Source organism: Protopterus annectens, chromosome 11.part0 (assembly GCF_019279795.1).
Source record: "Protopterus annectens isolate FY-2018-M chromosome 11.part0, PAN1.0, whole genome shotgun sequence".
In the NCBI taxonomy this organism is placed as follows: domain Eukaryota; kingdom Metazoa; phylum Chordata; order Ceratodontiformes; family Protopteridae; genus Protopterus; species Protopterus annectens.
Window position 1 is genome coordinate 1,070,952,167 of NC_056745.1, and position 25,116 is coordinate 1,070,977,282.

Sequence of the window (25,116 nt, forward strand, 5' to 3'; positions counted from 1 at the left end):
AGGTAGTCAGTAAATAAATCTAGACCATTTATGGGATCTGTTTAGACATGCATTGATATGCTGCTTCTTAACTCAATGGTTTATACAGCTTTAACTAGTAGGTGGAGTTAACTAAGGTTCCTGTAAGAAAATTTGACAGTGTAAGTGCATGACTGCATCGGTTGAATACAGCATTATGTGGTACTGTGAGGAGCACTACCGCCTACTGTTAAGCTGAAGAATCAATAAAAAAAAAAAAAACAGGACTCCAGCCAGTAATGGGGTCTATATTATATCATCGAATGGCATTTCATTGGAAACTCTATTCATTGAACCCTCATCCCTGCTAATTATACATACCAGCTCCGAAATTGTACTACAGTGCGGAAAGGGCATATTTCTTGATCCCTTCCGTAAATCAGTTTCAGTCAGAATGGTTTGATGAATGGCATGTTCGATAAATTGCCATTTGAAATGTCATTCGATGATGTAAACATTTGATGAAATAATAGCATCCCCCACTAATGTCCACCCTTCAGTAACATCAGCCAGTTATTCCCGGCCACTGAATAATCACTACTGCCCTCAGGAAGTTTACACACAGACTAGACAGGGGTGTAGCAAACAAATTTCATCTTGTACTCACAAGCTCTTAGTGCTACCCCTGACACTTAAAAATGGACACAAAATGCTGCCCCCCAGCACTTAATAAATATAAGTAACATATTCTGCTGTTCCCCTAAAACTATTAAAAATATTGTCTTTAGATTAGCGATATTGCACTTGTTGTTAAAGGCATTTATTTAGACAGTCATAGACATAGTATAACATGAAAAACGCCATGTTTATATGGTTCTCAAAACAAATGTACTCAGTAGAGTACAAAGACTATGCCTGGTTACACCCATGAGACTAGATAAGCAACGGAAACTGTAATTTAATGTAAGATTAAATGCAAAAGTGGGAGCAAGTGTAGAAAGTCACAGGAAAACACTTCACTTAGTGAAATGGAGATGTTATCTAATGTATTATTAAATGTTAACATTCAGTGCAACAAAACAGAGAATTGATTATTCACACAAACAGCCAAGTTATTGGTTGTATTAGCTGCAGAGAAATGTGCTCCCTGAAAGTACTCCTTAGGAACTATTTAGTCACAGAACCAAAGCTCCAGTTCATACCCATAATATTAAACATGCAACTGGATTACTAGACAGGGCCTGGGGTATTGCATATTACGGGAGAGAACAAGAAAAGTGCAAGTGTGTGTGTGTGTGTGTGTGTGTGTGTGTGTGTGTGTGTGTGTGTGTGTGTGTGTGTGTGTGTGAAACCTAAATTAATACCTGCCTTCTTCATGTACAAATAGAAAAATGTACATTAAATTAGACATTGATAATGCACATACACCGTTATACAATAGTCCTGTGCATGAGGAACAGCCCAGATAGATTTAAATGTATTTTTTAACTGTCAAAAGAGTCATGCCACATGTAGACTTGTTTTGCTACTTAAAAAAAAAAAACAATTTTTTGTTGATAGTTACAAAAATAATAAAAACTTTAGGAATTAATAATTTCAGCAGGAGATAATAAAAGCAAAAAAGCTAAAATGTTAAGAAACATTTATGTGGGGTAGCCACATTCTTTGATTTCCTGTCCTTGCCTATTTAAGTGGTACAGTTTGAAATATTTTCTGCTTAAAAACCTCAGCTTTGGCCGGCTAACATCTAGCTGTATTCAACTGGACGTATAAGAGAATTTAAGTACCTTTATCTGCACTTTTTTTCAAATAATACAGTATTTAAATTGATTTAACTGTGTTGCATGATTATTAACTGAACTGAAGGTTTTGACTCTATTCTTCAGTTAGTTTTCCCACCCACCATCCCTGTTTCTGTTTTGGTGTTAATCTTAGTGGCTTTGAAACTGCCCGCCCGTCTTGTAAATTTGTGTTTGGATACTCCTTCTGGGCCCATCTCATTTGCTCACTCAACTGAGTGCAGTGAGATCATATTCTGATTTCAGGCACTCCTCCTGTGTACAAAGAGAGCATCTGGGAAAGAGAACAAAAAAAAAATTAAGCGTGTTTCCTGCCTTTCCTGTTAAGTGGTCTAGACTGTTTGTAGGCTTCTGAGCCCCCAAGCCCTTCTGTCTTGGAGGGAAGCCTTCTAGCTTAGTTTTGTTTATTATAACTAGCCAGTTTTCTAGTTTCAGCACTCAAATCTGTTTCTTTGAACTCAGCACTTGCTCAGAACTCATTGTAAGCACTACATAAGCTGTAAATTATTACAGCACTCAACTTTCCTCACTTGTCTAGTGGAAAGCAGTTTTTAGAACTTAATAAATAAGCACTTATCCAGGCATGTCTAAGGGTCAGCTCCCAGTGATTTCTCCTGTCTACCTGATGAATCTGGGCATCTTGGGGCAATGCAGCAACTGCCTCATGTACACAGACAACCCTCTCCTCCTACCACCCAACACTACAACCTGTGAGAGATGCACTTATATAGCCAAACTGGAAGCAAAGCTCTCTTCACCCAAGACTGGACTAGACAGTCAATAGGAGAAGGTAAACACTTGCACCACACCACACTCATCACATAGTCCCTCAAAACCTACACCACCAAAAGACACACACATAGAAACACAAAACACACACCTACATTTGCGGAGGCTCTCAATAAAAACCTGCCCAAGCATCAGGGGCATCCAAAGCATAAACTCAAGCAAACTCCACCCCCTAACACAACCCACATGATACATAGCCCACAAACTCAGTGTGCCACTCAACCACAGCCCATAAGGCATAATAACGTACCCAACACTCTAGTCATAGGTGACTCTATAGTCAGGCACACTGATGTTCCACTCACTAGACTAAACAAGGAGAAAGTTACTGTCAGTTGCCTGTCAGGTGCCAGGATCCGCCACATAACGCATGCACTCAGGTCACTCCACAATAAGTACAAATATGACACTTTCATTGTCCATGCTGGTGTGAATGACCAGAGATGTACCTCCCTGGACTACATGAAAAGAGACATGGAGGAGCTTTCCGATCATGTATCCCAGGCAGGTATGACCCTAACCCTGAGTAGCATCCTGCCATCACCCAGAATGATACCACAGTACAAGGACAAAATGATTGACTTCAACAATTGGCTAAGCTTCTGGTGTCATTCTAAGGGGATCCAGTATTTGTCTGCCTGGGACGACATGATTGACAGTCCACGATGCTTTGCCAGAGATGGCCTGCACCTGTCGCCCTTAGGATTCCGGGTACTGGCTAAGGCTCTTGCCACCCCTATAGTGCCTTTTTTAGGCAAGGTTCAAATGACAAATTCACCATTGTAACAGGTACAAGCAAGCAAAATCTGACGGTAATGCTACTGAATGCTAGAAGTCTAAACCTCAAAATGCACTCACTTGAGGCATGCCTTAAAATGGAGAACATTGACATCTGTGCAATGACAGAGACCTGGTTCAAAGCTCCAGTGAGCACCCCTGCATTACCAGGCTTCAATTCATACCACACCTTTTGACCACCTAACCCAGAAAGAAGCATTAAAGGCAGAGGCATGTCCATATTCATTAAGGATATCCACACCTCCAGGCTAGTTGCACAGCATAATGCATCCGAGATTATCCAAGTGCAACTAACTCTGGGCAAGACCGCAATCCAAATTGTAGCTTGCTACAGACCCCCCACCATGCCCCAGGATTCACACGCCTCATTTCTTGATGCACTGGAAAGTATTAGGGTGCAACCCAACATCCTAATAATGGGCGATTTAAACTACCCCACCACTAACTGGGAAAACTACTCATGTACCAACTCTTTTGCTCAACGTTTTCTAGAATTCATAAATTCCAACGCCTTGGATTAACTTATTCACACCCCCACAAGGGGCAGCAATATCCTAGACCTGGTCATTACCAACATGGGAAACCGGTGTTCCACACCAGAGGTCAATTCCTCTTTGGTTAGATACGACCACAAGCTAATCAGCCTAGACATCCACATCCCACCCCCAGCCCCAATTAGGGAAACCATCGTAAAAAACTTCTCCAAAGCCAGCTTCACACTTCTTAAGACAGAAGTGGCAAACTTCATGACACCCATGCAGACGGACAATAGAGGTATGACTGCCGAATCCTACACAAATACACTTTATAAGCACTTACACGAGTGCATGGATCATGCTATCCCTAACAGAACCAAGATGTTATCCTCCAAAAAAAGGAAGCCAATCTGGTGGTCCTCTGCCATAAACAAACTCTACAACAGAAGAAAGAAACTGTTGCAAAAAAAGAGTAAAATCCCATAACTGGAGGAACTCCCTGGTCAACCTCAGTAAGAAGCTGAGATCCCTCATAAAATCCTCCAAAGCTAGTTACGAAAACAAAATTGCCACTGACTCTAAAGACAACCACAAAGCATTCTACAGCTATGTCAAGAATCTAAATGGGAAACTCAGATCTGCTCTGAGTAACAGCACAATAGCACTAAATGTACAGAACCAACCGATAATGCCAACATCCTTGCAGACAGGTTCAGTGCTAACTTTACCCCCCTCTCACCCCCTAGAAGGCCCATCTCTATACTGGAAGAATGCAAAGTTCCTATAATCACGGCTGCACAGGTAAAAAACACACTCTCCAAAGCCAAGAACACAGCATCCATGGGACCTGACAATATCCCAGGCTGCGTTCTACATGAACTACAGAATGAACTGGCACCCTACCTAAGTACCATGTTCAATCATTGCCTCACCTGAGGCTTTGTACCCACTGAATTGCGCACTGCTACGGTTATCCCACTCCACAAAGGGGGAGCCACGATGGACCCCGGGAACTACCGCCGCATTAGCCTGATGAGCCTGGTTTGCAAGACCATGGAACGTATCATCGTGGAACTCATAAACCAAGACATTGGTAATCTCCAAACTCTGGACCCTACACAGTTTGGATTTGTAAAAGTCAGATCATGTCTCCTAAACCTGATTGACTTCTTTGAAGCAGTCACCAAAGCCATAGATGAGGGTAAAATGGTTCACACAGCTTACATAGATCTTGCCAAGACTTTTGACACCATCCCCCACTCTGGAATTATCGATAAGCTCACTAAACTAGGTATAAATCCCTATGTCACAAAATGGGTTGCCAACTGGCTCACGGACAGAACCCACACTGTGAAAGTAGCATATTCCAAATCCGACATCAGACCAGTGACAAGTGGAGTACCACAGGGTTCAGTGCTGGGTCCTCTCCTGTTTGGTATCTACTTCTCTGAAGTGCAGGCCAACACAGAAGGTCTTTGGCTAACAAAGTTTGCAGATGACTGCAAACTAAGAGCCATAATCGAAACTCCTAACGATGTGGACAAACTACAAAAGGGCCTCACTGACTCAGATACCTGGTGTCAAAGCCATGGCCTGAAGCTCAGTGCCAAAAAGTGTATTGTCATCCCCTTTGGTAAAAACTATATACCCATGAACTACCACATAGCTGGTAGTCTACTTAATGCCGAAAATGTGATGAGACCTTGGGACACAGGTGGACAGTAGTCTCTCCTTTGATAATCACATCACCACAGTGGTCAGAAAATCCTTCTACATGGCTCATCTCATCACAAAAGGATTCTCATCCAGAAAAAAAAAGGCCATTGTTCCCTTCTACTCATCACTCATTAGATCCATTATAGTGTACAACGCCCCTTTTGGTATGTACCTCACAAGACATCTATAACAACTGGAAAGACCACAGAAATACCTCACAAAGAGGATTACTGGCCTCAAACAGATGCCCTATGCAGACCGTCTCTAAAAACTACAGCTTTACTCCATCGCATATCGCCTACTCAGGGGCGATCTCTGCCTAACATACAAAGCTATGTCAAAGCCAGAGCTGTTGGACATGCTCCACTTAAAGAAATCCCAATCCCTCCGAGCTACACACTCTAGGGACCTAAACCTTGTCACCACAATAAACAGAACATGCTGGAGGGATAGATTCCTGTCCCAGAGACTTCCCATACTCTGGAACAGACTACCTATCTATGTCAAACAGAGCTCCTCATTAGCACTCTTCAAGAAAAATCTTGATAATTGGATGGGAAATGGGAAATTCACCCCGGGGATCACTTCTGTGGCTCTACTCGACAGGGGCACAGGAAAATAAATTTCTTGGGTGGCGAAAGCCAGGGTACATTTTTTGGTTAGGCTTGTATGGGCCCTAGGGCCGATAGCCTAGTACCTACCTACCTACCTACCTACCTAAAAATACGTTTTCAAAGTACTGCAGTCTCACCATGAGTAGACTGAGGGGGAAGATCTCCTAAGTTTAACTTAAATGCCTAATCCAACAAGAAAGTAATTAATTCTTCTTAGAGGTAACCACCTTACATATTTTTTCTGGGAAAATCCTTTGGAAAAAATGTGCAAAGGTTCTGTGAGATCCAAATTAAATGCACCTGCTTCCAATCCCTTTAAATAAATTTTCAAGACTGGAGTCTTAGGAAGTTTACCACATTGATATGTAGTATAGTAAGCAGAAGCAACATGAGAGCAACTTATGACAAGTACTTCTTACCTGCAGCAGCCGTTTATTTCCACTTTTGTATCATATGCAGTTCATTGTTATGATGTCAACAGATGCCACATAATATGTCATATATCATAATGCATGCATGTATTAGGTATTGTCAGGAATGCACTGCTTAGTATGAGGAACACTGCATGAAAATAACACTGTTCATATATAATTTAAATCATAAAACATTGTCTTTTGCTTATCTCCCTGCTCCCTTCCCAGTCCTAGTGAATTTTGGCCACTGGTAGTTGGAAAGATGTCCATCCCATAGCCCTAACTAGAATTGGCTGCCCAGAAAGGTAATGTTTTTCCTATAACATGTGCAGGCTTACCTATATTTATGTCTGATGTTGTATTTCATTTAGCTATGTCTCTTTATCTTCTAGATAATAGGGTATTGGTCATTGTAATAAGCTGGAATAGCTGCGGTTTTAAGATAATCCACCATCAATGTGATGCTACCCCTCTGTTAGCGCTCTCACGTCATTGTTCCCAGCCTAAGGCACATATCCCAATCTGCTGCACTTGGAAAAAAATTGCTTCATGACCTTGGTATGTACTTGAGCCAGTGGTTCACCCTTTCCGTGTTATATACTGTTATGGTTTAGATTATCTTGTGGATTCTCATGTATGTTTTTACAGTGTTGTGTAACCCATACTTGTGTATAGACAGAGGTCACCCATTTTTCCATTTTCCTTTGCACTATTGCATACCCAATTTATTAACTGAATTCAGTGCTCACTTCCTTATCATAAGGTCTAAAAACATTAAAAAGTAGTAAACTTACATAGCCCATCTCCCTATTAAAGTAAGGACTCATTCATGCTGTGAAATCACTAACACAATTATGTTTTTCTCCTTTGTTCTCTAAACATTTTCTCTAAGCATCAGGGGCAAGTTTAAAATATTCAGACAAAACTTTATTTTACTTTGCCAGAATCACAATCATCTGTGTCAGTTATCTTACTTAATACATGCATTGTCTTACCTATTATCAGAGTAGTTAAAAACCTTGTCTAGTCCCATTGCCAGTGTGGTACTGATTAGATATTTATTCAAATCCATGAATAAAAGCATCAAAGCCAGCCCTTTTTACTGATAAAAATTTTAGCACTGACCATTTCATCTAGGGCTTAGATTGTATCGTTTCATTTTTGTTTCACTGACATAAAGCCAGTAACCGGATAAACCTGCATTCAGATTAGTGGCAATTAAGATCAACCTATTGGATGGTGTGTGTTTGTGTGTGTGTGTGCATGCAAGGGAGCCCGCAGGATTTTTTGCAGGGGGGTGCAAACCCGAAGCACCGCCCCAACCCCACCCACGTCAAAGCACCACCCCCCAACCCCACCCCCTTCAAATCCCCCCCCCCCCAACGCACACACGCAGCCATTCCAGTATCCCATTACTTGGCTATTTCTCCCCGGTTGCCATAGACACTGTTCAAAACTCTGTGTGCATACTGTTTTATGCATTACTTCTACAATGATTACAGATGGTTTTAATTTTCAACTTTTATTTCAAATTTTAGGGCCTCAGGGCCAATAGCTTAGTAACCTCCTGTTTTATAGCACAAACACTGATAGACATTTGCTAAACTTAAACAAAGCAATAGTCTTACAATGAAAACAGACTTAGCATTAAAACTTCCCTACCTTTGAAACTTGCATGCACTGAAACAGCATTTAAACTCACATTCAAAGAAAATGCATCTGGCCAATGGCAGTTAAGTTTACATTTGGACTGTTTTCAAATCATAGGCCCCTTGCACACATTTCAGAACCATGCATAACTGCTTTGATTCACCTTCCTGATTGTATTAATTATAATATACAATAACTGAATTATATCCCTTGTTAATACAGCACCACTTAAGTGTGTTTTATAGTTTTGAACATTTTTTCCATTAAGCAATGAAACAAAACATATGAACCAATAATGACAAATTGCCCAATTCAGAACATTTCAACCATAAAAGGCCACTTAAACGTCTATCATTGCAATCTACCAATATCAGTCAATATGCACAATCTCTGCAGAAGTAAAAGTCATCTGAATAATTTCACATTAAAGAGATATGAAACTAATGGAAAGGTTGTTGCTAGAAAACAGCTTTATATTTCAGTGTTTCATCTACAAATTCAGTGCCTACTGCCCTTAAACAATAACTTGCCTATGTTACATTTAAAAAAAAATGCTAAGCTTGTATATTGCAATAGGAATAAGTGGCAAGAGGAAACACAGGTTCATAGTTACTAGGCATCTCATCCAAAGGAGGACATACTCAGGACTGCAGCACTCCACCCCCTTAAAATACAAATCTACATGTGGTGGGAGTAGAACCTACAGCCCTCTACATCAAGATGCAAGCATGCTACCTGCTGTGCTACTAAGACAGTTTTGAAATTCTATACCACAACAGTGATACCATTTGCTAAACAAAACAGTTGCACATTTTAAGCAGACTTCGCATGAACAGTAAACATCTCTTCCCTTGAAGCTCACAATTCCTTGAAATTGTATGTGAAAATAAATTCCACCTGCTAACTCTAAATAGGGCATTTCACTCTCACACATGCACATCTCAACCTCTTACTGCAAGAAATCTGGACAAAGCCTAAAATAAATAGGGACGGATTATAAATATTGCTCTAATGAACATAATAATAGTAGAATAACAGGATGTGTGTTAGTATGCATTTTTCTAAAGGACATGACATCTAAAACTCAAATGTCTGTTATTATTTAGCAACTTCAATCCTTTTTATTTATTTGGCATTTGTTAACCGGGATAGTCCAACTGTGCAAAATCTCTTTCAGTGGAAGCCCGGGGAGAAAAGCTCAGTAGGAATATGGGGCAGAAATCTGCAGCAATCACACTTCCACCTGAACTCTGGTCTACTAAAGTGACAACTTATATCAAAATGGGAAGTTCTTAGCAATGCATTTGGTCTGCAAGTTTTCTTTCTCTGTATTTCAGTTTATATCAAAACACCAAGCGAATCAAACTATTAATTCTTACTGGCCATCAGAGCAGATAACCACTGCTGGGCTATGTGTTACAGGATTAAGAAGTTCTTAAAAACACACTGCTGAGTGTTACTTTATGATCATGGAACTGTATGTACCTAAAGTAAGGAAGAATGCAAGGGAAACTAGTTTTAACTCAACTATGTTTGAATCTCAATATCAAAACATCCATTCCAAGGTGGGGACACTGCTCCCCCAATCCCTGCTCCTGTGGCTGTTTAGCATGATGGCATACACAACCGCATGTTAACCCGCAGAGTTTAGGATATTTCAAGCACATCCAAACAGGTTAAGTCACGGAGGGAGTTACTAAACTTTTTAGTGTGACAGCAGACAGAAGTAGGAGCAGAGACGAGTGTCAGCATCTGTCACAAACACTACCCGTTTGAGGAGAGTCCATCAAAGTCCACTGACTTTCTACAACCAGGATAAACATACTTAGGTTCTTAGGTAAGTACTAGGCTATCAACCCTAAGGCCTATACAAGCCTAGCCAAAAAGGTGCCCTGGCTTTCACCACCCAAGAAAATTATTTTCCTGTCCCCCTGTCGAGCAGAGCCACAGAGATGATTTGCCCATTTCCCATCCAGTCATCAAGATTTTTCTTGAAGAGTGCTAATGAGGAGCTTTGTTTGATATAGATAGGTAGCTTGTTCCAGAGTATAGGAAGTCTCTGGGACAGGAATCTATCCCTCCAGCATTATTCAGCATGTCGTCTTGGTTTATATCTATTATCTAAACTTTCAAAAAAATCCTGAGCCATCTCGTGAGGAGAGTTAGTGTTATCCAATGGTTCAGGGATGCCAACAAACCACATATTAAACCTGCCTGAACAGGTTTCCTAATTAAAGCTTACTTTCCTTCAAATTCAACAGCTAATTGCCTACTTTACTATCAACTTAAAATAAAGTTAAAAATATTTTAGATTAAAGAAAGCCATTGAATGTAATTGGTGTTTTCCTATGCATTCCAGTATCAGGGATGATTGTTGTGCCATTATGCTTTCTTTTATTTCAGCTGGTAACTTCTACCACTAGAGAGACAATTTGATTTTGTAACAAACTAGCTTCCTATAAAGGAGGTCCTTCTGAATCAGCAGAGTAATAGTCACATCATTTGATACCTTTTTTAGTCCACCAAAAGTTATTTTACTAGATCTTAATTCCTTTTATCCCCAAAATATTAAACAGTACATAAAACTTATGACAATTCACCTTTTTCTAATGTAACAGAGTCCCTGGTAGTATATATAGATGTAGCAGGATATTTTTTGTAAAGAGTGACTAGTCTGTCAGAATAGGTTCCATGAATGAATTACTTTGATGCCAATGTCTGCTAAATGAGACCCATCAGCAGATGCGAAATGGGAAAGCGATGTAAAATTTTCCCTCAGCAAAGACTTCTTTTGGAATAGTCCTATACTAAATTTGGCAGAAGAGAGTTTTTGTAGCGTTACCCTTGGTTCAGACTTGAAATTACTTCTGGAAGTAATTTGATCTCTTCACGGAGGCTGGATACTGCTAGTCTTTTGTCCCACTTACGAAGTGGGGCATCCACAGAAGAGAGTCCTGCAAATGAAATAAGGGTAGTTGGTGTTCATGTATTGTGCCGTGTCAAAAACATGAGCTGAAGGACTTTAAATACAGTGGCGATTTATGGCACCTGACTTTGATTTTGTTCACTTTACTTCAAGATTATAAATGCATTCATTTTTGCACTTTACGTTTTCACAGAACTCACCTGTGTGGAGTTCCATTTATCTACCCCCCCCCCCCAAACCAAAAAACAAAAGCTGGACTCGTTTTTAAAAAACAGCCAAGGATTTAAGATTAGTCCCCTATAGAGAAGGAGAGGAAGTACACCTAAGCTTTCTTCCACTGCCTAGACAGCACCCAGTGTCAGGCAAGTATCAAATCCTAATAATTCATCATCAGCTGTTTGCAATTATTGGTTACAAAAAAGAGAGACAGAAACCAGTCTCTGAAATTACCCCACATTCCATGCCTGCATGAATATACTATAATGAACACATACTTAATACAAGGCAAACAGTTGCAGGCATAATGTCCTCCAAAATTCAGTCCACTCCGCTGCTTACCAAATGTAAATATTAACAGTAATGCATGCATGATTCTATCAGCAACCCACACTATAAAGCTCATTATGCACTATAAAACATAATATACAGCCTTTAATTCTTAAACACCTCAGTGAATTACACATTACAAAATGAATGATATTTTACAGCCATTTTTACACTTACAATAGGTGTGGGGAGGGGATCAGTGCTAGGACAGTACCTATGGATCTCACAAAACACATGCCCAATGTGTGATCATTTTAGGATGTCACACTCTTGTTTCAGGGCTTCACTAGTTCTGGAATTCTATTCTACTATTTTACAGAATTTTCTTGTGTTTCATCTAGTCTCAACTTCTTAACATCAATAGTGACACACATATTTAGAACAAACTAAAGTGCATATGTGCAGTAACTTTCCCCATCACAAAACACAAAAAAGTGAACAATTTCAACATATAAGAAGCATACACAATGTCCTGCACAGCACAAAACAAATTAACAACTCCTTAAATTAATTTAATAGCTCGTGAATCACAGTTTTCAAAACATTTCTTTTATAAAAAGCACTTAAAGAAAAACGCCAACGTACAGGGAAAAAGTAAGACCATAACAACTGCTCATAGGTGCACACGTTGATAAAGCTCAAGAAATGTCTTTAAATGCAAACAAATCACCTGATAGACTTTTAAAATGAATATGCATCCATTTTGCACCAATATAACGTTAATTAAGGCATAACATTAACAGCAAGCAAATTAGCACACAAACTTCAGAAAATTTCAGTAGTATGTTATGATTTAAATTGCTTCGCTCTTCTCCCCAGGAAATTTTCTCCCTTCATACTAAAATAAACACAGACACAGCTCCAACCATGGGTCCTGCTCTCTCACCTCAAGAATCAGAGACAAAGGCCCAAATCAGGGCCACCTTTTAAACCCTGATACTATTCACTCATAAAGTTAAAAGGACAAGATACTTTTTGGTGATACGCATTTTTGACTAATGAGAAGTGCGTTAGTGTGATATGTGGTAGGATTTAGGGACGGACTGCAAACCACATTATTTCATCAAAAATGTTATAACGGACAAAACGCAATACTGATGCACATTCAGGGACAGTTTCGCAAAGTAAACCAATGATTTAGCGTAATACAGTCTACTGCACCTTCCAAAAACCCCAAACACAAAGAGAACACAATGAACACTAGAATGTATTCGTTTATCTGCTGCTCAATCACTCATAAACATTTTATTTCTTAGCATCCCAGTATCCTCCGCTTTACCTTCCATGTTCACAAATTCACTAGTATAAGGTTATTTTAGTCACATTAACTCATGGACTCTACCTGCTTGCCATTTAACAAACTATTTCATCAAAGTAATAGTGGTAACACAGTAAACGCATTGCCTGTCACATAGACAAAACTGTAATTACCACACAAAACGACCAAAGCTAGCATTCCTAGTACATTACTGGTAGTAAGGAGGCCGGTTATTTATTTATACAGAAAAACTGTATAATGCTGACTTGCCCAAAGTTACCAAGAGCTTGCTCAAATATTTCATTCTGCAGTAAGTTCGGTGGAGGAGTAAAAACCCCATTTAAGTGTGAAATCACAGAGTTGCAGAACTGACGAAAGGTATCAAACTGTGAGTGACTCTTTGGCAGAAATGATGTGATTCCCTTCCCGCGCACTGCGCGCACGTTTATATTTAAAATTCATGCGACACACGCATGACTGTTGGGTCCTACAACCGGTCTTTGCAGCTGAAAAGTGCTATGGTTTCAGCGCTTATGCACGGAAGACAAAAACGGGTCGCAAACACCTGTTGCGTCTGTGCAGCTTGACAGGATGTAAATAGCATTCGTAAAGAGAAACGCCTTTAAAAAAGACAAAGCTTTTTTTTTATAAATTAAAATAAAATTAATTTCTCGGCCAGCCAGTTCCAGGGGGGTGCAAGTGCACCCCCTTGCACCTGCCTGCGGGCGCCCTTGCGTGCATGTGTGTGTGTGTGTTTTGTGGGGAGTGGTAAACCACAGGTGGTTATGTTTACAATGGAAACAAAAGAGATTAAATCATCATAACTGGGTAATATGATGTCATATCAAGATCACAACTGTAGCATGTGCAAGAGCCAAACTAATGAGACATGCTTAGCAGCAAAACAACAAAACAAAAAAAAGACAAATACTTTTCTATCACTGAAAGGCCAGCAGCTGTCAACATTTAACATTAGATCATGAATAGGGCAACTGAGGCATTGTGCAATTCTGCACAAGGTCACAAATCTATCAGTAAACCATTGCTGGTAGATGCTACCTGAATGCTGCCTGTGTGGGAACTTTCATCCATTTTCTAAACCATTTGTTGTGATGTGGGTCATGGTAGTTGCAAGTTGAACAGCCACACAGGACTCCCAGCAGCATTTCCCAGTTCTTCCTGTGGGATCCGTGCACAAGCTAAGAAGCATAATACTTACATTTCACCCTAAGTCTGCTCTAGTGCTGCTTCCCACTGGGCACTGCCTGAACAACTACATTAGATACCCAGATGATGTAAGATCATTCCTCTCAGCCTAGAGGACTATCAAGGTCCTCACTTTGTCATGGAGAGTGATCACAGCTACCTTGTTAAGGAGCTTCAGTTTAGCTACTTGCATTTCTAAGCTTATCCCTTAAGACACTTTGCAGAGATCACAACCATAGTTACAAAGAAGGAAAGAGAATGAACAGTTCATTTGAGAATTTTGTTCTGTGACTCAGTTTTTGCTTTGCAGCTATAGGCTGGTGCATTCACTATCTGCAGTACTGGTAATGCCACTCTCACCTCCTTGTAAGTTTACTAATCCTCTCTATCTTTACTCATAAACAGGACATTAAGATGCTTAACTCAAATCACTTAAAGTAGATGCTGCCTCCTCATCAGCAGAGACCAGTCCTCTCTTTTTTAGGAGAAATACATAAACCCTGATCTCTGGAATGTATCAGACCTCTTATTTGTGGGAGAAAGCATGACCTCTGATTTATGGAAGAGTACATGACCTCAAAGTTGTGGGAGAATATATGACCTCTGACCTCAAATTGTAGGACAGTGCATGACCTCTGACCTTTGATTTGAGTGAGAGTACCTGACCAGTGATTGAAGGTGGTGATCTTCATCCCATCTACATCAAGCTCAATAGACCCCTACAGCACTGGAGATCATGGCCAGTTGAAACTCAAAGGACATTATCTGCAAACAACAAAGATGCAACACTTATGTCTCCAGAAGGGATACTCTGTAAACCTCAGCTACATGAGCAATGCCCATGACAGACTCCTACAACCTTCTTCAGTGTATTTGACTTAACACAGGGAATGCAGATGCTTCCTTTGCTTCTCATTTGCGTAGACTGAATGGAATGCAGCAGCAGCTCCGAGACCCAGTGTTGTTGTAGTACTCCCCACAAGACATTCCAGAGCACATGGCTATTTTCCTTCTCCAAGTCCACAAAATATCTGTAGATAATACTGTAAAAGTCCCATAACCTATCCAATATCCAAGTAGAAATAAAGAGCTGATACAGTGTTCATAGCCATGACAGAATCACTATCTGCTCTCCTAAATTTCAGATTTAGATGAGGTCTCATTTGCATCACCTTGGCGTAAGCTGTTTTTCAGAGGCCAAAGACTCTGATCATGTATAAATAGAACATGCCCTTCTAACATGATGACTGCTGCCACTTTTCCATTCCATGACACTACAATAATTTGCAGCACATTCAGCATTTCTGTTCTGATCACTTCCATTCTTATAGTCTTGTGTCACTGTTGTCATTTACAGAAGTAGGCCCAATCACACTAGGTGATTCGGACACTGTCTTCACTTTGAAGGGCATTTTCATCAAATACAAGAGTTCCTTAGGCTATTCCTTCTACTGTCTGACCATTCCCCATTCAAGGTCAGTGTTTCTTATCCATTGCTGAGAGTAACCTTGGCAGTGCCCTGTTATGTCCCTTAAGTCTTTGGATGGTTTCTAAACCTTCTTTGATGGTTTCAGAAAGTTATTCTTTATGACTTTCCAAACTTCACGCACACTTAGGCCTTCACTTAGGTAACTGCTGCAACTGTTACCTTCTTGACATTTTGGTACCTAGCTGTTAAATACAGAAAAGATGCTGCTGGCATTGCTTAATGGGCACATCTTATAGATATTAACATAAGCAAAAGACACTTTTTCAACAAAGCTCTTTGACACATCCTCAGCTAGTGAAGACATGAGCCTGTATTTGGGCTTCATATATCCCCAAGCTCCCCATTTATATGGGAGAGGCTCTTTTGTGTGTAACACTTAAACTCACTAAGCATAGAAACTTCTACAGGCATTACACTCTAATTCAGTTTGGATTTTCTGGGTATGTCAAGCACCTCCCTGGTGATATGACCCACCAGCAGCTTAACCCAGAAGTCCAGAACGTACAGCCTCAGGTATGATGAAATGGCTACAAACTCAGTCCTTGACCTTTGACCCAAGGAGTACTAGTACAAAGTTCACTTATGAACATCTTTGTGTTTGAACATGTTGCTCATTTTGGACAATTTGTGACTAGCACTGTAGTCCAATAATAGTTCAACACTCAAGATTAGATTAGCCATGATGTTCCTCCCAGTCATGCCTCTTTTGGTATCTCTATAATTTCCCCATGACAGTGAAATTCTCTCAATATTAGTATAGAGTTGAGCACTGCATTCATGGGCAGAACTACAACGTCAGTAGGAAGTCTCCTATAAAGTACCACAACCATAGTTTCTATGAAGACTGAATATACTGAATAGCTCTTAGGTGTATGTGCACAAAGTAGACAGTTTTTCTATTGTACAGTCATGTTCATTATGTCATTTCAGAAATCTTTTTGTCTGCCAGAACAACAATCTCCAATTGTAGTGCTTACAGAAGGAGATTTGTGAATATCATTTCATAGGTTGATGTTCTTCTTGTTTCACTGTTGCAGTCATCACATTTGGGTTATCCCTGCCAGGGTAGCCCTCAGCCGGCCCGGATACCAGAGGCTTAGTATTTCTGCGTTGGTTGCTGTCACTTCAGGACTGATGTCAGGTCGTCAGTAGTATAAAGTAAGGGAGCCGACACCATTACATCAGTCTTTCTTGCCACAGAGCTCACAGCAGAAGCAGTTTGCATGAGTGCCGGTTGGCTGCTACCTGAGTTTCGTCTTCCGAACTGGAACTGAAGTCATCTGAAGCTAACTACCCCGTTGGAGATCCTTTTTTCTTGCACTAACCGATGTCAGAAAAATTTAACAATTGTCTCACCTGTGGAAAGCAATTAGCACACCGAGACCTTCATTCTTACTTCATCACTTGCTTAGGTCCAGACCACAACGTCCCCCGCTGTCGCTTTTGTGCTTTGTACAAAGCCAGAACTATACATCGTCGGGCCCTTATTGTAGCTAGATATTTTTGCTTACAGTCCTTGAATTCTAATATGACTTCGGTAAGCCACCCGACAGAAGATCTTCTGAAAAAACATAAAGATAAAGACATAGACAGATCTCACAGATCGAAACCTACCAACAATACTTCTTTTAAGCTAGTGCTTTCGCAGCCCCTGATACCCGCTTCTGTGGATTCGCAGGCCACTACCAAGAGCCTTTCAGAGTCCAGTATGCCTCAAAACTCTTCTTCGACTAAGGATCCTGCAGTTGTCTCTCCCTTGGATGGGTCCAGAGCCGCTGAGCAGGTACCGGGATCCAAGGAAGTACTTTGCATTACTAATTCTTGACACAAACTGATGACTTCTTTCTCATCTGCCGTTCTTTAGAAAACTACCAAGTTTCTAAGGCCGAGGGTATGAACCACACCCAAGAAACTGACAACTCATTCTCAGGCACATGCTTCCTTGCCTCAGTATCAAATGCTTAAAATGGCAGAAGACCTTATCATGTTGATTAGGGGAAGCCAAGCTACCCCTTCCAAAAGAAAAAGAGGTCTGTCCCCAGTAGTTTTGTCTGAAAAGGAGTCTGATGACTCTGATGCATCTGAATATGAAGACATGCAACCCCTTTCTACTTATGAGGATTCTGATGCAGAGGACTCCATTCCTTCAGCCTCTCCCCCTGATGACTTTTCCTTTGGGGAAACCCTTCATACCTTAAGGGAGCATTTCCAGTGGGAATGTCAGGACTTCCCTCAGTCTAAAAAGAGACTCAGGAAATTCTTAGATCTTCCACAGCACAGACCCCTGGCCATTCCCCCAGTCCTGGATGTTGTGGAGGATGTCTTCCTGGAATCCAGTTTGACTCGTGACACCCTCCCTCCTGCAGCCTGAAAACCAAATTTCTTTTTAAAAATCCTGCTGCTGACCCTGAGGTAATTTCTCAAGGGCCTGAAGGAATTGAAGCAACCTCTGCTAAGAATCCCATCCCCCAGATAGGGATTCCCGAGCACTAGACAGATGGGGTAAAAAGGTATACACCTCTGTTACTCTTGCTATCAGAGCACGAAATTGCCAGATCCATGTGCTAAAGTTTCAAAAACATACCCTGGAACTCCTCAAACAAAAAGTGTCTCCCTTTCCTGCTTATGCAAAATCAAAAGAGTTATAAGAGTTAATGCATTCTGCAAGTCAAGTAACTAAACACACCTTGCACTGTGGGTCTAACTCCCTAGAAGCTTCTTGCAGGGCAGCAGTCACCAGTTCAGTCCTTAGAAGGCATGCATGGCTTAAGGAACAGCCCTTGCCAGACCATGTTAAATCTAAATTGTTGGATGCACCCTTGCACAAAGACAACTTATTTGGCTCTAAGGCAGAAGAGGTCTTAAAAAAGATGGAAGAAAAAGCTAAATCTATGCAGACAGTTAAGGATGTCATACAGGTCCAGCCACTTAGGTTCAGCAGGCATTGCCCCTCCAAGCACTTTTTCTTTCCTGCTCCCACCAGGTCAGTTCAGCCCAGACCCCGTGGAAGCAGACCCACCAACACAGCAGCCACAGGGAATGCAAAGCTCTAAACAATGGACTTCCTCCACTTCAAAAACAGGGAGTTCTAAGCCACACCCCCTCATGGTAAGAACTCTCAATGACTCTCCTCCCCCACCCCCTCCCTCTGCCCACCTTCACTTACCCCTAAGAGGAAATCTCTCCTTTTACGCAAGCACCTGGGCCACCATTACCAACGACCACTGGGATCCTCAACATAGTATCCCAGGGATACAAATTTTCTTTCCCCACCCTTCCAACTCCAAAAGGGTTCCCAGCTCTACCTCCAAACCAGTGGGCAGAGGTGCAAAAGCAAGTCCTTTCCCTACCCTCTATGAGGGCAATAGAGCACATTCCTGCAGAACAGAAAGGCCAAGGTTTCTACTCCAGACTTTTTCTAGTACCCAGAAAAGAGGGCACCTGGTGCCCCATCCTCGATCTATCCATTCTAAACACCTTCATGGTGATACCAAAATTCAGAATGCTCACCCTCCAGCAGCTGCTACCCACGATCTCCCAAGGATACTTGTCTAGCCACCCTAGACCTAAAAGAGGCCTGCCTCCACATTCCTATCAGGGAATCATGCAGGAAATATCTACGTTTCAGGACGGGATCTCTGCACTTTCAGTTCTCTGCACTTCCCTTTGGCTTATCTACTGCTCCCAGAGTTTTCACAAAATGTCTGGCTTCGACCATTGCCTTTTGCAGACAAAGGAATATCCAGATTTACCCATACGTAGATGACTGCCTAATTCAGGCAGACAGCCAGGAAAAGCTGCTCAACACCTGGCCTTTGTAAAGCCCCTACTGACTTCCCTAGGGTACACAATCAATGAAAAGAAATCAAAATAAGTACCCAAACAAAGGATCATATTCCTGGGAGCAAGCCTGGACACAACATCCCAGATGGCATTCCTTACACCAGAGAAGCAAACTTACCTGACAGCCTACTTCTATCAACTAGCCAACAGACCCCAGTTATCTCCAAGGACAATCCTGCAAGCTCTGGGGTTCATGGCATCTTGCATTCTACTCATTCCATATGTCAAGACTGCAGTGGTACCTAAAAAGTCTTTGGTGTCAACACTCTCAAGACCTGGAAACTCTTATACCCATGATACCTTGCCTCAGAAAAGATTTTCTTTGGTGGGCAGCAGCATGCTCCAACAACAAAGGACTACTTTTTTCACCACCCCCCACCACCCAGACCCTCACCGCAGATGCGTCAGACTATGCCTGGGGTGCACACCTGGATGGCAGGTACATACAGGGCCAATGGAGCCCACAGCAAATCCATCTGCATATCAACCAAAAAGAGATGATAGCTGTCCAGCATGCCTTGACAGCTTTCAATCTCCTTCTGTCCCCAGGGTCTCTCTTGATCAAAGCAGAAAACACCACTGTGATACAGTATATCAACAAGCAGGGAGGGACTCACTCCTACCCTCTGTGCAGGCTGGCCATGACCCTTTGCCACACAGCCTCTGCCATGCAACTCCACCTGTTAGCACAATTCCTGCCAGGCTCTCTAAACTCTCTGGCAGACCACTTAAGCAGAAATTTTCTGGGCCACCCCGAAGGTCGACCTCTTTGCCTCCCACACCAACCATCATCTCAGCAAGTTCTGCACCAGGGAGCATCACTGCATGGCTTGGAAAGTGGATGCCCTGTCCTTCCCCTGGGTCAATCTATCAGTCTATGCCTTTCTTCTACTACCTCTCATCAGCAGGGTACTGCTCAAAATAAGGGAGGAAAAAAACAAGGACAATTCTTATTGCTCCAAACTGGCCTCCCCAGCACTGGTACCCACTGCTGTGCAGCATGTCCCCACTGCCACCATGGTATCTCACTCAGACTCCAACCCTCCTGACACAGAGGGAAGGAGAATTCATACATCCCCAATTGCAGACCCTCAATTTGGCAGCTTGTCTTATTCCCTAACCACCGATCAATCTGCCAACCTCAGTAAACAGGTTCTAGATGTTATACATGAGGCCAGACACCCTAGCACTAGAAAGTCTTATGTTGACAAATGGGAAAGGTTCTGCACCTGGATTCGGGCTAATGGAGCTGATACAACACAGCCCTCCCTCCCTGTCATCCTGGATCACTTAGCTGACCTGCTACACAGTGGTCTCTCTTTTACCTGTATTAAAATTAAACCTCTGCTATGTCTTCTCATTTCCCCACTGAGGAGCCCCTTTTCTCTCACCCTTTGATCAAATAATTCCTAAGAGGGGCTAGCAACTTGAGGCCACCCAGAATAGCACCAACCCCAGCTTGGGACCTTAACTTTATGGTGGAAAAGCTTACCCTTCCCCCCCTTCAAACCAGCATCTTCAGCAGAGCTAAAATTTCTCTCCTGGAAGACAGCTTTCTTTCTGGCCATCACTTCAGCCAGAAGGGTCTCCGAGCTACAAGCACTCTTGGTTGTGGAGCCCTTCATCATCTTCCATGCTGACAGGGTTTCCCTCAGGACTAACCCATCCTTCATGCCCAAAGTTGTGTCCAGTATGGCTCTCAACGAATCCATTCATTTGCCCACCTTTTTCCCTAACCTATAAAACAAAGGGGAAAGGATCCTGCAATCTCTATGTGTGCACAGACAACTCAGATTCTATCTAGACAGGACTAAATCCTTCAGAAAGTCTGATCAATTGTTGGTTAGCTTTGTTGCAGGGGCAAAGGGCAAAGCCATCTCCAAACAAACAATTTCCAAATGGATAGCACACTGTATCCATTTCTGCTACAAGCAACATGGAAAGCCTCCCCCTAAGGGGGTCAGTACTTACTCCACCAGAGCAGCCTCCACCTCTGCAGCTTTCCTCAGAGGAGTCCCCACCAGGGACATGCTGGAGGCTGCCAACCTGGACATCTGTTCACACTTTTACCAAACATTACCACATGCCTATCTTCTCCAAATCCAGGGCAGGGTTTGCCTCTGCAGTCTTGCATGGCATCCTAGCCAGCCCCTAGACTCCTTGACTGCCTCCACCCTTTTCCTCAGCTTTGGGAATCAACCATGATGACTGCAACACTGAAACATAAAGAACATAATACAGTTGTGTACACTTACCGTAAATGAAGATGTTGAAGTGTATTCACTGTTGCAGTCCTGGTTTCCCTCCCTCCATCCCCCTCTTCTTTCTACTCTCTGCTTACAGTGGACTTTTTGGTATTTACTTTCTACTGGTGGGATTCTTCTTCCAGAACCTGGCTCCCACTTGGGGTCTCCTGACAGTTAGGGAAAGAAAAACTGATGTAATGGCAATGGCGGCCTTGCTTTATACCACTGATGACCTGACGTCCATCCTGAAGCGACAGCAACATGCACAGAAATACTAAGCCTCTGGTATTCTGGCCAGCTGAGGACTACCCTGGCAGGAATAACCCAAATTTGATGACTGCAACAGTGAATACACTCATCTACATTTAAGGTAAGTGTACACAACTGTACTTTACTAGGCTTGCAGTGCAAGGAGGGCCATTGGGGAGCCTAGGCCAAATTTGCCAGTTGCCTCCAAGTATTGTCAAGTTAAGTGACTTGCTCAAGCCTGTAGAGTATGACAGCTGAGGGACTACAGCTCATACCCTTTACACTCTGTGCCAACTGTCAGACTAAAGGCATCTTTTATTTAACTTTGTTTTGTTTTTATTATTCCTGTGTTAATCAGGTATGTGAGCTGGTGCTCACATCCTTTTCATCCATGACTTGGAGTCACAAGGGCAAGACTAAATTATTTGATTTTATTTTTATTTGTTAAAAAGGGTAGAACATTTATCAAATTGGGCAGTTTTTTTCAGGTTCAGCCTGGGATTATAATAAATAAATACAATACATGGGGACATTTTAGAATAACCAGTTAGTAAATGTTTGGAGGAAACTTAGGGTCCCAAAGAAAACCCCTGAACCTTAGACCCTGTAGCTGTGTGGTAGAGATCTTAGCCACTGAGTTATTATGCTTCTGTCTGGCCATTTGATCCAGCTGTGTCTCACAACAGTCATCTCCAGTGCTGGAGAGAGAACAGCTCCTCTCAGAGAATCTTGTTTCAGAGCCAGCGATGTGTGCAGAGATATCTCATGCCCCAAGACAAACTAATCTAGCTCATGCTTTTCAACATCCTTCATAAGCACCATCTCTTCCCTTAAACTGAAATGTCATTTTATGTTGGAAGGTCAGATTTCTTTTGGCATTAGGGGCTATTTTATTTTTCTTTTTTTGTTGTTATAGAGACAGTCATTACTTTTTTGCCTTTTACCCAGGCCACTGAAGGTAAGCGCAGGAAGCATTGATAAAGAGTAAAAAAGCAAGGAAGGGAAGAGGTGATGATCACTTTAGACTATAGAAGAGGATAGGAAACCAGGTCTAAGGGGAAGGCAAGACTGGACAATGTGTATAGACCTCTTCACTAAGCATGGAAGTAATGAGTTATAAGAAGAAGGAACCATTGTCAGGTAATGCTTGACAAATATTAATAACTAAAAGGACCAAGAAATAGTGATAAAGCAGCCCTCAAAATACTGAAAGGGATGTTTTCTGGGGGAAATGAGTTTAGGAGAGTAATGGTTCACCTGATGGAATGAGTGAAAATATATGGCTGGATCTAAGAAAGAAAACATAAGTCTACACTCAGAACCAGTTTTGGGCACCGGTGAACCCTGCTTTTGCAGAGGGCCACCTGGCTGGGGGGGGGGGGGGGGCAGCAACTACAGCACATCATCTTATTTTAATATTTTGTTACATTTGCCAAATCAGCAAAAGCTAGTACAGTGGTCTTGTGTCCTTATTAAAAGTGGTGGGTAATAACTCGTAGGATGATGAATCATAAGGATCAGGCACCACTTTTTCTCCTTTAAAATTCAAAAATATCTCTAGCTGTAGTGACAGTGTTTTGTCAAGTAGCAGGCTTTGTAATTTCATTAAATATTGTAGCACTGACATAGTGCTCTTGACTTAGTTAACTCTTCCTCGTGGGCATTCCCTCCACTAAAAGTAACATCATAGTTACTAGTGATACCCACTTCTGTGGGGAGACCCCTTATCATCCCTGACTGTGTGGGGGCTCTGCAAAAGCAATGTGCTGCTAGTTGTTAGAACTTGGTGTAAAACTAGAACTACTATGGCTTATTACTTTGTGTGTGTGTGTGAGGGGAATGCATTGTAAAAGTAACAAGCTGGCCATAATTTTGTCTGTGTGTGTGTGTGTGTGTGTGTGTGTGTGTGTGTGTGTGTGTGTGTATGTTTTGCTCGTATACTCACTCGTGAGGGGTGCTGAATTTTTAATAGGAACAAGTTGGCAATAATTTATTTCACTTATCATTACACAGACCTTACTGTACATGACAGGTCGCTATCTTTGGTAGTTCTGCAGGAGCAAGAGGCATGTAAAAGCAGCCACACACTGCCATCGTAACCAGTGAGTAGCATGTCCATTTCAAAGTGCTTTGCTCTGGTTGAGTTCTAGGCTGTAGCTTTTTCTGTTTCGAGTCTGCATGCCCAATATGACATATATGGGTTACCTATAAGATCTGATTTTCTTCAGCACCCAAAGATGTTCTGTAGGTTAACTGGCATTCCTGCAGTTTCTCTGATGGTGTGTCTGCAGTGTAAATGTGTGTGTTTGTGCATCTTGTGATAGGCCTGACTTGGCAGAGACAGTGTCATTGTATGTGTGTGTATGTGTGCATGTGTATATGTGTGTGTAAAAAATGTCACTGATTTGTGTCAGTGTACACTGAGAATAATGCTGGGCACATACTTCTCTTCTGGTTTGAGCAGCGATGTTGAATTTCTTTATTTCTTTCCTTATTCATCATTTTTATTCAGGCCATTACTGGATGAAAAGGTTATTAAAAGCTCTAAAACACATTCAGTGCATTTAGAAAGCTATAGCTTTTGGAAAAAACTGAAGAGTATGGCAAAATGTGAGAAAAGTGAAAGAAAAAATGTAATGTGCATGGTCTGGGGATCCCGGGATTTGGGAAACAAGGAGATGCACAGAAGGATGTGGTGGAAGTGAAACAGTAGTCAGTGTGGCCACAAAGGTGACCTTCATTCAGTTCCATTTCACCTAAGGCCGACCCTGTATATAGGGTTGCTGTAATGTAAGATCATTGCAACTAAATGCCAGTCACTGAGCATGTCCGTCTGTGAGATGGGCAAACATGGTGAGGTACAAATGCTTGTCATAAAGAGCATTATAGATACAGTTCAGTCTGTGTGATCTATTCCTAAAACTTTGTAACATAAACTAAAAGGTTGCTTAGGAGGGGGTGGCAGTGACAGAGTGATACTTAGACTGGAAGTGTCCAGGGTCCCCCAACATTACACTTGCTGGGGGCCCTCAAAATGCTAACAACTGTTAAATAAGAAAAACTAAGAGGTGAATGCATAAGAGTAGTGAAATTTTACCAGAATAATGCATAAAGTAGTGTATCAGGTTATTACTGGCGTA

At 41.7% G+C, this 25,116-nt stretch overlaps 1 protein-coding gene across 11 annotated transcripts in view; it reads left to right on the forward strand.

Annotated features, from left to right (window-relative positions):
* The window catches only part of MGAT4C (MGAT4 family member C), a 3,121,932-nt gene that overhangs the window by 652,811 nt on the left and 2,444,005 nt on the right, over positions 1-25,116 (forward strand). The gene's annotated exons all lie outside the window — the stretch shown is intronic.